General features: G+C 43.5%; 1 protein-coding gene across 1 annotated transcript in view; it reads right to left on the bottom strand.

Annotated features, from left to right (window-relative positions):
- MAF (MAF bZIP transcription factor) overlaps nt 1-13,208 on the bottom strand; it is a 202,437-nt gene that overhangs the window by 590 nt on the left and 188,639 nt on the right. The gene's annotated exons all lie outside the window — the stretch shown is intronic.

Below are 13,208 nucleotides of genomic sequence, written 5' to 3'. Positions count from 1 at the left end.
CAGAAAGAGCAATAAGACTTTTCAACTTTTTCAATTAAAAAAACAAAACAAAACAAAAACAGAGGAAAAAGTTCTTTCTTTTCTCCTAGCTTTTTTGTCCATGCTGGTAGTGAGACAGTCGGAGAACTGTCGTGGCATGGGTGAAAGAGTCTGCAGGTTGAGGTGATGGTTACAGTCAAATTCCTTGTATTGTCTGGAGTTTATCTGGGGAAAAAAATGGATTAATTTCTATCACCTGTGCAACAGCCTGCCCAGATGCATTGTTTTTCCTTTTCAGAGCCAAATGGAATTACTCTCATGTGATGATACAGCCGGTCCATGGCAGCAGAGCTTGGCATTGCTGGGTTAGGAAGAGGCGGTAATTAAGCAACGCTGGGAGCTCTGCACTCCCCCGAAGGCCTGAGCCTTCTGCTCCATTTAGGCAAACATTAATAACCGATAATGAACACCCTGTCATTCCTTATTGCTGAAATATTGCATGCTTTTATGAGAATTCAGTACTTAAAGAGATTGCCTGCCTGCCTTCGACGAATGTCTGAGAGGTGGTTTTCCTCCATATGTGACTCTGTGTGTCAGTGTTATGAGGTAAAAGCAGGTTTAATGTTAGCATAGTTTCACATCTAGTATAAGGTAAGCTACTCTGTTAACTTCACTGAGTCGGTCAGGTTCCTCTGGTTCCTATTTCTGGTTAATAAATAATTATTGACACTAGTGTATTATCTCATGTAGAATCTCACTGTTGCTATTATCTTCCACAGACACAAAACTACTTTATCTCCCTCTTCCTCTTTCTTACTTTTTCTTTCTTTCATTCTTCTTCTCTCTTTCTCTCTTTCTCTCTTTCTCTCTTTCTCTCTTTCTTTCTCTCTCTCTCTTTCTCTCTTTCTCTCTCTCTTTCTATCTTTCTCTTTCTCTCTTTCTCTTTCTTTCTCTCTTTCCTTTTTCTCTTCCTTTCTCTCCTCCTTTTCTCTCCCTCCTCTTTGTTGCTCACTCTCCTGTGCTGATGACTAGCATAAAATAAGCCTTATATATATATTTACCATTTTCATTCCAAATAATAAAAGGCACGAAGATGCAAAGCATTTGCTTCTATTAAAAACACTTGTGAAAAATCATCTTTCTCGCACTCCCAGCCTAGTTCCAGCACAGGAGGGATGTGCAGGGGGCATTAAAAAGGAAAAGGGATTGAAAAGAAACAGATGCCAAACCCTCCATTTTCTTATCCAAGATGTGCCAAAGTCATTGGCTTTCAAATATATTTTGGTGTAAAATTTGGCACATTTAAAGCGGCTCAGATTTATTTATTGGCCTGGCTTACGTTTTTTTTTGGTTGATTTACCTGAAGCAATGCCTGTGTGAATGACTCTGCAATGCATTGACTCCAGTGTTCATTAAAGGTAGTTAAGTGATCCTGTGTCTAATATTAAAGCAAACCCCATTAACCTTAACTAGTATCATATCAGCAAAACAAAAAGAACTGAATAAAGCAAAATAGATTGGGTATTTATAGTTCTTGGAAAAGATCCAGCAAACTTACATCAAGCTCTTAATAGTCCTAATAAGCGCTTGCTAGTTATCCTCATAAAAAAGGAGGCGGCTGGGTAAGGACTGTCTTTCTGATGCACCGCTCAAGCCTACAGGGCTTTCTAAAGAGGTGGCATTAGAGGGTGATCGTAGGATCATGGAATGGTTTGAGTTGGAAGGGACCTTAAAATCATCCGGTTCCATCCCCCTGCCATAAGCAACTCCCTCCGGATCCAGTTGCTCCAAGCCCCATCCAGCCTGGCCTTGAACACTCCAGCGATGGGGCAGGTACGGCTTCTCTGGGCCGGTGTCTCACCACCCTCACCGGAAAACATTTTTTTCCTAAGAGCTCATCTAAATCCCCTCTTTCAGCCACAGAGCATTTCCCACTCACACGCTGAAGGGTGTTGCCTGAACTTTTCCCCTCTGCTTTCCTTCCAAAGTAAATGTTTCCCATTATAATGGTAATTTTTTCCCCTGTACAGTTGCCCTGGATCTGCAAGTCCATGTAGATGAGCGAACAAACTCATCTGAAGAGCCACCAGGAGCTCTTAGGGGAATGGAGGTGCCATTTCAATCAGTGACAGCTTCCACTGCTGTCCACGCAGCAGATGTTGTCCGTGCTCTGCCTAGAAAGTAACTGACTTCTGGGAGCTCTGCTTGCAAGCCCAGATAGAGGTGAACCAGAAGAAACCCATGCCAAGTCTTGACTTTCCCTCCTCCCTCCCCTCCCCGCTTTTTCTTTTGACATCTGGAAGACAAATTTCAGATATTCTCAGACTAGGTAGGGACTTTTATTAGAGAAAGTCTTTCCAGCAACACTGCAATAATTTGACTTATATCAAGGTTGAATAACTCCTTGTCAGGTGTTAAGCTCATGACCTTTCAAACCAAACACACTTATACTAACCAGTTTACCATTGGAATGATCAATATCTTGTAAGTGAGAAAGTCTAGACAGATCTTATTTTGTCCTTTGGTATCACTTGTGGCTTTGGAATTGATCATTATATGTGGCTGGGAAAAAAACGCCTATACATTTCATGCTCCGTATTTATCTTGACAAGGTTCTCTAGGATTATATTTTCATAATCTGAATGGCAGTGGAACAGCTGCTCAGTCTGCGCAAGCCTTTCTTATCAGGCTGAATTTAAGCTACGGTAATTACTCTTTCTCCTTATGTATTTCTTTTTTAAACAAGCGTGTACTAGACATTAAAATGTACGGTTGGGGCAGTGGGGGACACACTGAGAAGCTTGGAAAATGCTGCTAAAATGTATTTATTTCCATCAACAGTGGCTGATGTAGGCTTATGTTTTATTCTAGATGTAAGTTAGAGATGTAAGTCTGTCCCCAAATCATAGAATCGTAGAATGGGTTGGGTTGGAAGAGACATTAAAGCCCATCCAGTTCCACCCCTGCCATGGGCAGGGACACCTCCCACTGGATCAGGGGCTCCAAGCCCCATCCAACCTGGCCTTGAACCCCTCCAGGGATGGGGCAGCCACCACTGCTCTGGGCAACCTGGGCCAGGGCCTCCCCGCTCTCATCATGAAGAACTTCTTCTTAATGTCTAATCTAAATCCTTCCCCTTCCAAATTAAAGCCACTCTCCTTCATCTTATCACTCCATGACTTTGTAAAAAGTCCCTCCCCACCTTTCCTGGAGCCCCTTTCAGTGCTGGAATCTGCTCCAAGGTCTCCCAGGAGCCTTCTTTCCTCCAGGCTGAACAACCCCAGTTCTCTCAGCCTGGCCTCATAGCGGAGGGACTCAAGACCTCTGATACCCTTTGTGGCCTCCTCTGGACCCCTCCGAAGCATGATCCTAACCTGCGCAGGGGGTATGTTGTTATATTAACAAATCTTTCAGAGTCAAGATGCCCTGAACCTGGAGGCAGATTACAAAAACTGGAATAACCGCTGGCAATATCCAATAGTAAATGCGCTACTGACCAAAGCACTCAACTGGTCCCATTGCAAAGAGGTCCCTTAGCAAAACCCACCCCCAGGGGAAGCAGCCACACCATCACTAGGAGCAGAGCACCCGAGCAGGGACCCTTGCAGCCAACCTGTCTGCCTGTCTCAGCCTGCAGTCGCAGGGAGCCGCGCTGACGCCAGGCGCTGGAGGTGCCTGCGTGACACACGGTGATGGAAGCATTGAAATACGGCCAACAGATGTGTGACCGTTTGCTGATGTCCTTCACTGTGGGACAGAGGCAACAGCAAAACATAGAAATATCTGAGAGATAGAGAAAGAACATGGTGCTTTTTTCTTGCTTATTGTTTTCTTTGCAGTGCTAACTCTGTTATTTAATAGATGCCTTTTCTGGGCTGTGCTTTTTCTTCTCTCCCCCACCCCTGTTGCATTTGCAGAGTACTTTCCAGCGGGTGTTTCATGAATTAGCTTCATGCTTTAAAAGAGAAGATTGCTCTGGCAGAGCACAGCAGAGCTGTAAAAGTGTCAAGGTGTTATGAATGTCCTGATGATAGAGCCCAGTTGTTATCTGCTGGGTAGTGAGGGAGGATAGCTAATGATGTGCAGCATGTAAACCGTTTGTTGCTCTAATCCATCTGTGTGGAGAGGAGTGAAAAAGAGGGGCAAAATCCTGGGAAAATTACTTGGACAGCTGGAGATAAAGTGTGTACTGATGGAGTCATCCAGAGGTAGCTGTCAACATGAGCTGTGTTTGCATGTAATCCAAGGGATGTACAATGATTCCTTTTCGTATTTTTTTTATGGGAGGTTCACGTGTGTGTGCGCAGACCTTAATTACTACCCAGTATCTCTCACCAACTGGGCTCCAGTTTTAAGTTAGGAATGTGATTTTAATCAATTCATGGCTGGGTGGTGGAGAGAAATACTACAAACAGACCAAAGCAAGACATACGGATCTCTTCAGAGGACCTGAATTAAATGAGAAGCAGTCATTTTATTAATTCTGCTGTGTTTTATAGACCTCTTATATGGAACATTACCCATACAACTTCACTATCTAATTAAAAAGGGTTCTTATCAATTTGCTGGGCAGTTGCTTATGCAAAAAAAAAAAAAGGAAGAAATAATATATATTTTGAGTCCCAAAAAATCATCTACCTTTAAGGAGTGCAGAACAGATCGCCAAGTGCCTGGTGAGACTCTTTGCTGGTTATCTTCACTCCTTTAAAAGAACTGCTCTAAACAGCGAACGTTAGCCAACATTGGCAATGAAGTCAGCACCATGCGCATTGTTCATACGGAAACCTCATGCAGGGCTGGGGCAGCGCCCGTGGGGATGCAAGCACAGTCTAAATTAGAAGCTTTGTACACTGGGTTTACATGATGCCTCCTGGCAAAGCAGACATGCTTTTCCTTGAGCTGGTGCTAGCCTTAAGCAGTGGTGGTTTGAGCATCTCTGTAATGTTCTTAGCAGGCATTGAGATACGCGTGTGATGCTTGTGGGCGTGAAAGGGAGGAGAGAGAGAAAGCCTGTGCATGGGAGCCACGCTGGTCCCAGCTCCGATCATCAACATGGAACTAATGGCTTTACATTGGACCTCAGGGGAGGTTTAAATTGGGTGTTAGAAAAGAAATTATTTGCCAAAAGAGTGGTGAAGCCCTGGTAGAGGCTGCCCAGGGCAGTGATCGAGTCTCCATTTCTGGAGGGGTTCAAATACCATGTGGCCGTGGCATTTAAGGACATTGCTTAGTAGGCACGGTGAGGTTGGACTGGATGATCTTAGAGGTCTTTTCCAACCTTAATTATTCTATGGACTCTGCCTTTTGCAGGCAGCCTGAGAAGTAGGGCAGAAGAGATGAGAGGTCTGGAAATGGGAGGCAGCGATCTGTATGCAGCCCTCTGTGCTGCTGCCTGGTTTGTGTGTGACACAGCTGAAGCTGTCCCAGCGCCTGAAAAGCAGCATCAGAAGAAACCAAACAGGAGGGAAGTGGGGGAATAAAAAGTCTTCTGAACCCCTTGCACCTCCATAAACCCTTACTTTATATGGCGTATTGGATTTTACAAGCCCAGAGTCTGCTGGGAGCTGTCTGCCGAGCACACAGTTAGCAGAGATTGAACACTGGTGTTTTAGCATTTTGACTTAAATCCAGTGTAAACTTGTAAGTGAACTGCTGGCCTAGGCTCAGTCTCTGGTGGACAGCAGTCAGCAATGCATCACAGGCTGCGCAGCCTGCAGAGCGCCCAGCCGGCAGCCGCGGGTCACAGTTCAAAAGAAGCCTGAAATTTCACTTCAATGGATCCTGAATTACCTCTCATCCCAGGAAAGGCTTTATTTCTCTCCCTCCCCTTCCCTCCCAGCACTGAGCTGGTGTGGCTGCAGAAGAGAGGAGAAAGGGAGCTGGGACCACTTCGAATGTACCTGGACTACAAACAAATCAGCACTATTTTCCTTCCAGCAAAGCTGTTCCTTTAATCTTTATGAGCAGGAGAAATTCATGCATTACAGAGGCAAAAAAATGAAAAGGGAAGGGCGGGTGGGAATAGTTGCATTAGAATTAAGCCCTGTTTTTAATATGACACCTGTCAGACTTTTTGTTAAAAACATGGAGAAAGGCTCCCTTCAGAAATAATAACATTGCAGCAAGGTTAGTTAGAACACGGTGAGTCCTGTCAACAGCCGCAATTAGAAGTTGTTTACCATCGAGCGAAGCAGCTCTGCAGCATCGAGGCTGTGTGGACGTTCTGTGTTGTTTCAGCCCTAGCCGAGGGTTCACAGATAATCCTCTCCAACGCGGCAGAGAGTCTTCCCTGCAATCACACTCCTTTCCTAATGACACTATCACCCAGCCAGGGATTAAGTGCTGCTTTGCAGTCAATGAACGGTGTCACCAGGTTTCGACTGCTACACAATCCCAGGGTCAATTTTTGCTGGGTCACTGGGCAGGGGTGAAGGGCAGGGGAAGGGAGGATGGCTGGCACCCAGCATCCTGATAAACCAGAGCTGTCCGAGCACCCTATTTCTGTCAGCTGGCTATTCCAAGGCATCCTCACTGTCACAATGAAGCCAGCGTGCCACTGCTGCGGCCACCCAGCAGCGATCCACTTCTGCGGCGGCTGCCGACTGCGCTGCTGTGTTTGTAAGTCACGCTGCACCGGTAGTTAAACTGAGACCACAAAATTAATTTCATTTATGCCTTCAGCCAGATTTCAAAGTAAGGCTCTGGAGACATAGGAGAAATTAATTTATTAAAAAGCAATAGCTTGATAATGCACATGATGATAGAATAAATGAATCTGTTCAATATCTTATAAAACTGTTGGCAATCACATAATAGAGCATTCATTGTCAATTTAGTAGCTTGTCTCATTATACTCTGCAAATAGTAGTAAAATGGTGTATTATTCATGAACCAACATGCTTTAATTACTTTTAGTGCACATTTATTTTTTCAAATGTAATGTTAGATTCATCTGTAAGCGTAACTCAGCTTAGGGATCCTGAAGACGTAACACAAACTGGAAGAGAAATTTTATGAGTACAGGAATAAGTTTCTGGGAAGTCTGCAACATTTCTATAGACTATGAAAGCACGTCGTAAAATGCCAACCTCAGATACCATCCAAAAGTCCAATTGTAACTGATAATATGCTAATAAGTACAATATTATTATTTGATTATTTAATCAGATATAATTTCATGTTTGATCATTTGCTAGGATTTTTTTCCCTGCCATAAAGCAAATCCCTAAATCCAATACAGTTTATTTGTTGGCTTTACAAATAGAAACTCTCTTGTTACCTCTCCCTCCCTTCTTGGCTTCTCACACACACACTTTTCACTGGCTTAATTTGCTATGAAGGTCTCGCATACAGAAAGCCAAGGTCAGTGAAAGTCCACTGCTCATTTCAATTAAAATCTTTGCAAGGATTTATAAGTAATATACTGATCTTGCCTATAATAATAGGTTTCCTAAAGCCAGTCTTGCCACTACTAAGTATAATGTTGCAGCACATTGTTGATTTCTATGTACACAGAAAAAAAAGCACTGTAAAATAAGATGACTTAAAAATGCAATTAAAGTGTAAATCTTTACACCCATTAACATTTAGAGTCCATTAGATTACTTTGTCTTTTACAATATTAAATGCTAAGATGTTTTGCTTTTGTTCTGTAACAGTATATTCTGGTTCTATTTATAATACAAATGTAATTTAGCTCCCAATAAATCTTCCCTTTAATTGGTTATTAAGTATGTGCTACCATGTCATAAATTTCAACCACAGAATTTCTTTTGCTTCCCCTTCATCCCTATGGTTTTGTATTCTGGGTCAGGTACAGAGTTTCGTAGCATCATAAATATTTAGCCCACCTGGACATCCCCTCCCAGCACCCGAATGAGGAGCCTGATGCCGAGCCCTTCGGTGGGTGCAAGGGGGGAGCTAGGCTGGCTTTGATGCCCCTGGCAGCAGAATCCAGCCTTGTACCTGCCCGGAGGGGATGCACAAGGCTGCAGAGCCACAGCAGCAGGCCGAGTCCATCCATCTCTGCCCTCTGGAAATGCCCTTGCAGTGCGACGGCTCTCCTTGCCGTGCCTCGAGGCGCGAGGGGCTGGCCTCTGCGGTGGGGTCTGTCTCTCCCAGGCAGGATGTGAGGTTGTGGTCTCACAAACAGCCAGTGCCAGAGCTTTGGTGCTAATGAAGGTTGCAGAGGGTATAAATCAGGGCCGAATTTCCCTCTCTCATCCTTGATGTTATCTTCTGCTTTGAAAGGTGTCCAAAGTATGGCTGCACAATTATGACTCCTTTCCTCAGGCCTCAGTAAGCACAATTTAGACTAGTTTTTATTGGTCACCAAGGATGAGTTTCTAAGGTTTTTTAGATTCAAGAACTGGGGTAATAGCATTGCGAGGGCATGGCCCAGTTTCCTTTGTAATCCTGATTTCAGTTCCCAATAGTAACCTGAAGCCATGACTGTTTAATCCTTAATTCCTGCCACAATTAACATCTCATATTCGGGAGGACTTCTCTGAGATTTGGAAGGAAATCTGTCCCCAGCTAGGTCAGCCCTAGCCGTTCTCTTTACTAAATGGGATGGGATCCTTTGCAGCTTGAGTCAAATACAGTAACGCCTCATTTAATGGGGCAATAGAGCAGAGAATCTGTTAGCCGGCTCCAGTTGGCTGCAGTACGAATCAACATCCTTGCAATTAGAGCTAGGAAGGAATGCAAGCGCAAAAACTCATAAGCTACTAATGAACTATTTGAGCAATTCTACAGGTATTTATATAAGGCTGAGACAGCATCCTCAGCTGAGGAGCTACCACATATTCCCAAGGAAGCTTTAACTGAAGTGACATTTCTTTATATATACACAGGCAAGGCTGAGAGATCCACATTTTCTGCAATAGTCACTGTGCTTGTGGCTTTGGGTTTATAGAATTACAGAATGGCTTGAGTTGGAACAGACCTCAAAGCCCATCCAATTCCAACCAATCTGCCATGGGCAGGGACACCTCCCACTGGATCAGGGGCTCCAAGCCCCATCCAACCTGGCCTTGAACACCTCCAGGGATGGGGCAGCCACCACTGCTTTGGGCAACCTGGGCCAGGGTCTCACCACCCTCACAGCAGAACATTTCTTCCTGAGACCTCATGTCAATTCCCTCTTTCAGCTGAAAACTGATCCCTTCATCTTCTCCCTGCCCTCCCTGATCAAGAGCCCCTCCCCAGCTTTCCCGGAGCCCCTTTCAGTGCTGGAAGCTGCACTAAGGTCTCCCCAAAGCCTTCTGTTCTCCAGGCTGAACTCTCTCAGTCTACCAAGGCTGTGCTGGCAAAAAAATGGGGCCTGTTCTGTAATGACTTCAGTGCATGTCAAGGCCTACAAATATCAGTTTGCTGTCTCCTCACCAACATTTTTATGCTTATGAGTGCGTAACCACACCATCGCAGGGGAACCAGGGAACAGCTTTTTTTTTAATCCCTTTTCCAGCATCTCTATACCACCTTGCCTCATTCACAGTTATCCTGGATTTGCCCACCTTCCTTTGCACAACCCTGCACTAAATCCCATCTGCTCATTCCCTTGTGGGGTAAACTCAAGGATCACCTCAGCTAAGCATGTCATAGGACACAGCAAGGAGTTTCAAGGAAAACCTTCACCAAGAGCCCAAGCACGCCAAGATGTGCCTACGGATGTCGGAGTTGCAGCAGCAACCCTACCAGCACCCCAACAGTAGTGCTTCCCCTACTCCTTCTTGTGGGTCAGCAGAGCAAGCTGTAAGGGTAAAGCACCACTTCTCTGACCCGATTCCTGAATGTTCTTTGAAGCCACCAACACTTTATTTGAACTGTCGCCTTTGCTCTCACCTGCGTCTGCTTTACCCTGGGTTTGCAAAGTACCCCAAAGACAGAAACCAGTATGTTGACCTCTTTGTTGAAGTTCAAAAGCAGAATCTGAGCTAAAAATGCTACCACACAACTAGGCACTCACACTGAAGCCCTGCAGAGGCCATTAAAGGCATTGACCATGATTACCTCAGAACTCATGCTCTGCCAGACTGAGTGGCAGAGGAAGAGCTGAGCAGGGCTTAGTATTTGAAATAAGTCTTCACATGAGCTTATGTTTTCACTGTCTAAACTGCATATGGAGCACTTGAATCTGGCAGACTTTAAAAAACACAGAAAACTAACACTATTTTTCTTAAATAAAGAACAGAGTGAAAAGTCCTTCTGTGATGATCAATTGAACTTCCTTTCAAACTTTTACCAGCAAATTGGTCAGGCAGGCATCTGCCCATGAACAAGTAGGAATTACAAAAAAAATTAAAAGAAATAATTTTTTCCAGAGCAGGAGCCACAGCCCTTGCCTCAATGGTCTTATTGGCTGATTAATCCATATGTTTACTGCACTTTGAATGAAATACGATAGTTCCATCTGAATAACCTGATTAGTCTTAATTTCATAATTTTTATATGAGTCCCCTGGTTTTTGAACCCTTCAGCGGTTTACACTACTCAAATGCTTTCTCCATGGCAGAATTACTCCAGAATGGGAGGTTAATGGCCTCCTTTGTACAGATACACATTTGCAGACACACTCCCATGAATATCTGTACATACATGTTCCAATATAAGCTTATAGACACATGCGCATTTCACACACATATATTCTTATACACATAAACTCTTAAATATACTACTTGCCTTAAAATGCTTTTGTTCCCTCCCAGTGCCTGCATTTCATATCATCTGGAATCTAAGTATTGCTGAATCACATGGACCATAATTCTAGACATGACCATTTCATGCCCTGAAAGCTGGTTGAGCTGCCTACAGCTATTGCTTTTACTGCTCCGCCTCTGCCCCACTATCATTACACCCTCTGTTTGAAGGCACTCCAGCATGTTTTTTCTTTAGATTGGGAAAGATCTTCATCCTTTGTCTCCAATTCTTTTTGTCTTAGTATCTTGACTGTATTTCTGCTTGTCTCCTTAGTTATTCTATATGTTCTATACATTAGATTTAACGTAGAACTTTATATTCTTCTGTTGGATATACTTTTCATTTTGACAATATACATGCATTTCTCATGGTTATCAAATCTAAAAATTTATTTCTTTCTGTGGTTTCCCAGTCTCTAGGTATGTCAAGAAGATCCCAAAAACTAATGACATTGCAACAAGGGAAAAAATACATTATTCAGAGCTCAAAACAAGCAGAGATTGGGTCAGATGCTCAGTTCTGAATCCAGTTTACTTTGAAGCATCCTTTCGTGTGGACTTGATGGCAAAACGCATAAAAGCAGCTCACTGAAAACAACCCATTCATAGTTAAACCTGCAACCACACTTAACTTTCTGGAAACACATCAGTGGCCATCACAAAATTTATTTGTCAGTTGCCTTAAAGTGTGCAGCTTATAGCATTGCATAGCTTATTAAGATGTAAAACACGGCTAGAAACACCTATACACCACTAACAATCAAGAAAATAAGTTTTGGATATTGACGATTACCCTAAGTTAAGAATCAATGACTTTAGTGTTCTAAAATTTTGAAATCTGAATGCAAAAGAAAGTAGATCACACAAACAAGAAAAACTTCATACTGTTATAGAAAAAACTGCCTCAGTTGCTTTAAATCTTCACTGAACTAGCAAGAATATCTTCCAGTTCACCTTAAAATCAGTTCTTGGCTTCTGTTAACAGTTAACATCTTTGATATATTTTCCCTGCTGGCCCTGGATGTGTCTGGAGGTTGGTGCTCCAGAGTTCCTGGCTATCTTTATTGTCCCTAACTCGCTTTCTTTCCAAGACTCTTCCTCTGTGCCAACAAAAATATTTCCAGTCCTTCTATCTTCAGCAGCTCACTCTATCAACGTGTAACAGATGGACAGGCTTTCCGGCTGAAGTGTGGGACCACGTGCTTTTGCCGGTTGACAATGGGCTGGATGAGTGTGTTGAAGTGATTGCAGACCAGGGTAAATGAGAATTGCAGAGAACTGGAGAGCATCTTCAAACTATTTATGACAAGGATTTGCAAGGTGGTTTTAGTGAAAGAACTGCTTGAGCAAACATTTACACTTGAAAAACCTCTCACCCCTTAGGAAGCTGTGAGTATTTTGTTGTGTGAGTTTTTGTTTGCATTTTGCAGAGGTCTCTGAGGCCACTGCTGAGCCCCTTCCTCACCATCTCCCACCACCAGCATGTCTTAAGCTCCACCAGAGCTTCTCTCAGATGTGCTTGTTTCCTGTGCTTTTCTCAGCATTTAACTCCCTGACATCCATGGCTGAAATCTCATCCAACTTCACTGCTTCCAGGCCCTGGTGACACCTCTTCTGGCTGGGAAGGGGACTCTGTTTGCCAGTGTAGACCCCGCGGATGCTCCACTGACCATCAGCTTTTCCGTTCCATTCTGCTGTCATTCCCTCTGATGCTGACACTTAGGTCTAAACCCAAGCATATGCCATCAATGAACCTTTCATATTCATTGATCTTCCTGAGCACATCAACCTGTCTCTCTAAATCTGCTCTCTGATTTTTCAAGTAATAGAAAGAATCCCTCTGGATAACCACATAATCATCTCCTTTTGGCTCCTGGTCAGGCTGCCTTGCTCATTCTTGCTCTCTCTCTCTTTTCTGAATGAGGAAGGTGATAAAAACACTGCCTTCCCATTTCAGTCTTCTGCAATGCTTCCTGGGTGCCCCACTAGACACTCTTGGCTTCCAGCTCTTTGAAGATGAATGAATAAAACTCCTTTGAGTTTCTATTGTCTGCAAACTACCAATTAAACAGAACCAGCAACCAGAGATAAAAGTCTAGCCTTGGCGAAATCCGCAGCAAAATGGACTCAGAAAACCCTGGATATTTTCATGCATGCTTCTGACGGCACGTTAGAGACAGAGCAGGAGGCAGGGTACGATGCCAGGTATTGCCATCCTTACCAGGGCTCAGATACACAAGGAATAACTCTGTAATGGTTGTGGGACTACAAGCTAATTATTATATAATTATGTAATCATATATAGCTATTTATATGAGGGGGAAAAGGTCAGATTTAGTCCATTATCATAAATTCACAAATCAGGAACTTTATTTTAAAATCTTTGACTGTGTGACCTTTGATCTTTGAACTGTTGGGTAACTTCAAGCATCATTACACCATAATGTGCCAGAATGTGCAATTAGTGTGAGCACAATTACACGCATTATGATATTTGTATCATGTTTAATGCAACTGGCCTATGAATTT

Source organism: Phaenicophaeus curvirostris, chromosome 14, assembly GCF_032191515.1.
Source record: "Phaenicophaeus curvirostris isolate KB17595 chromosome 14, BPBGC_Pcur_1.0, whole genome shotgun sequence".
In the NCBI taxonomy this organism is placed as follows: Eukaryota; Metazoa; Chordata; class Aves; order Cuculiformes; family Cuculidae; genus Phaenicophaeus; species Phaenicophaeus curvirostris.
Note: the sequence above shows the minus strand (reverse complement) of the source record. Positions and strands in the feature narration are given on the sequence as shown.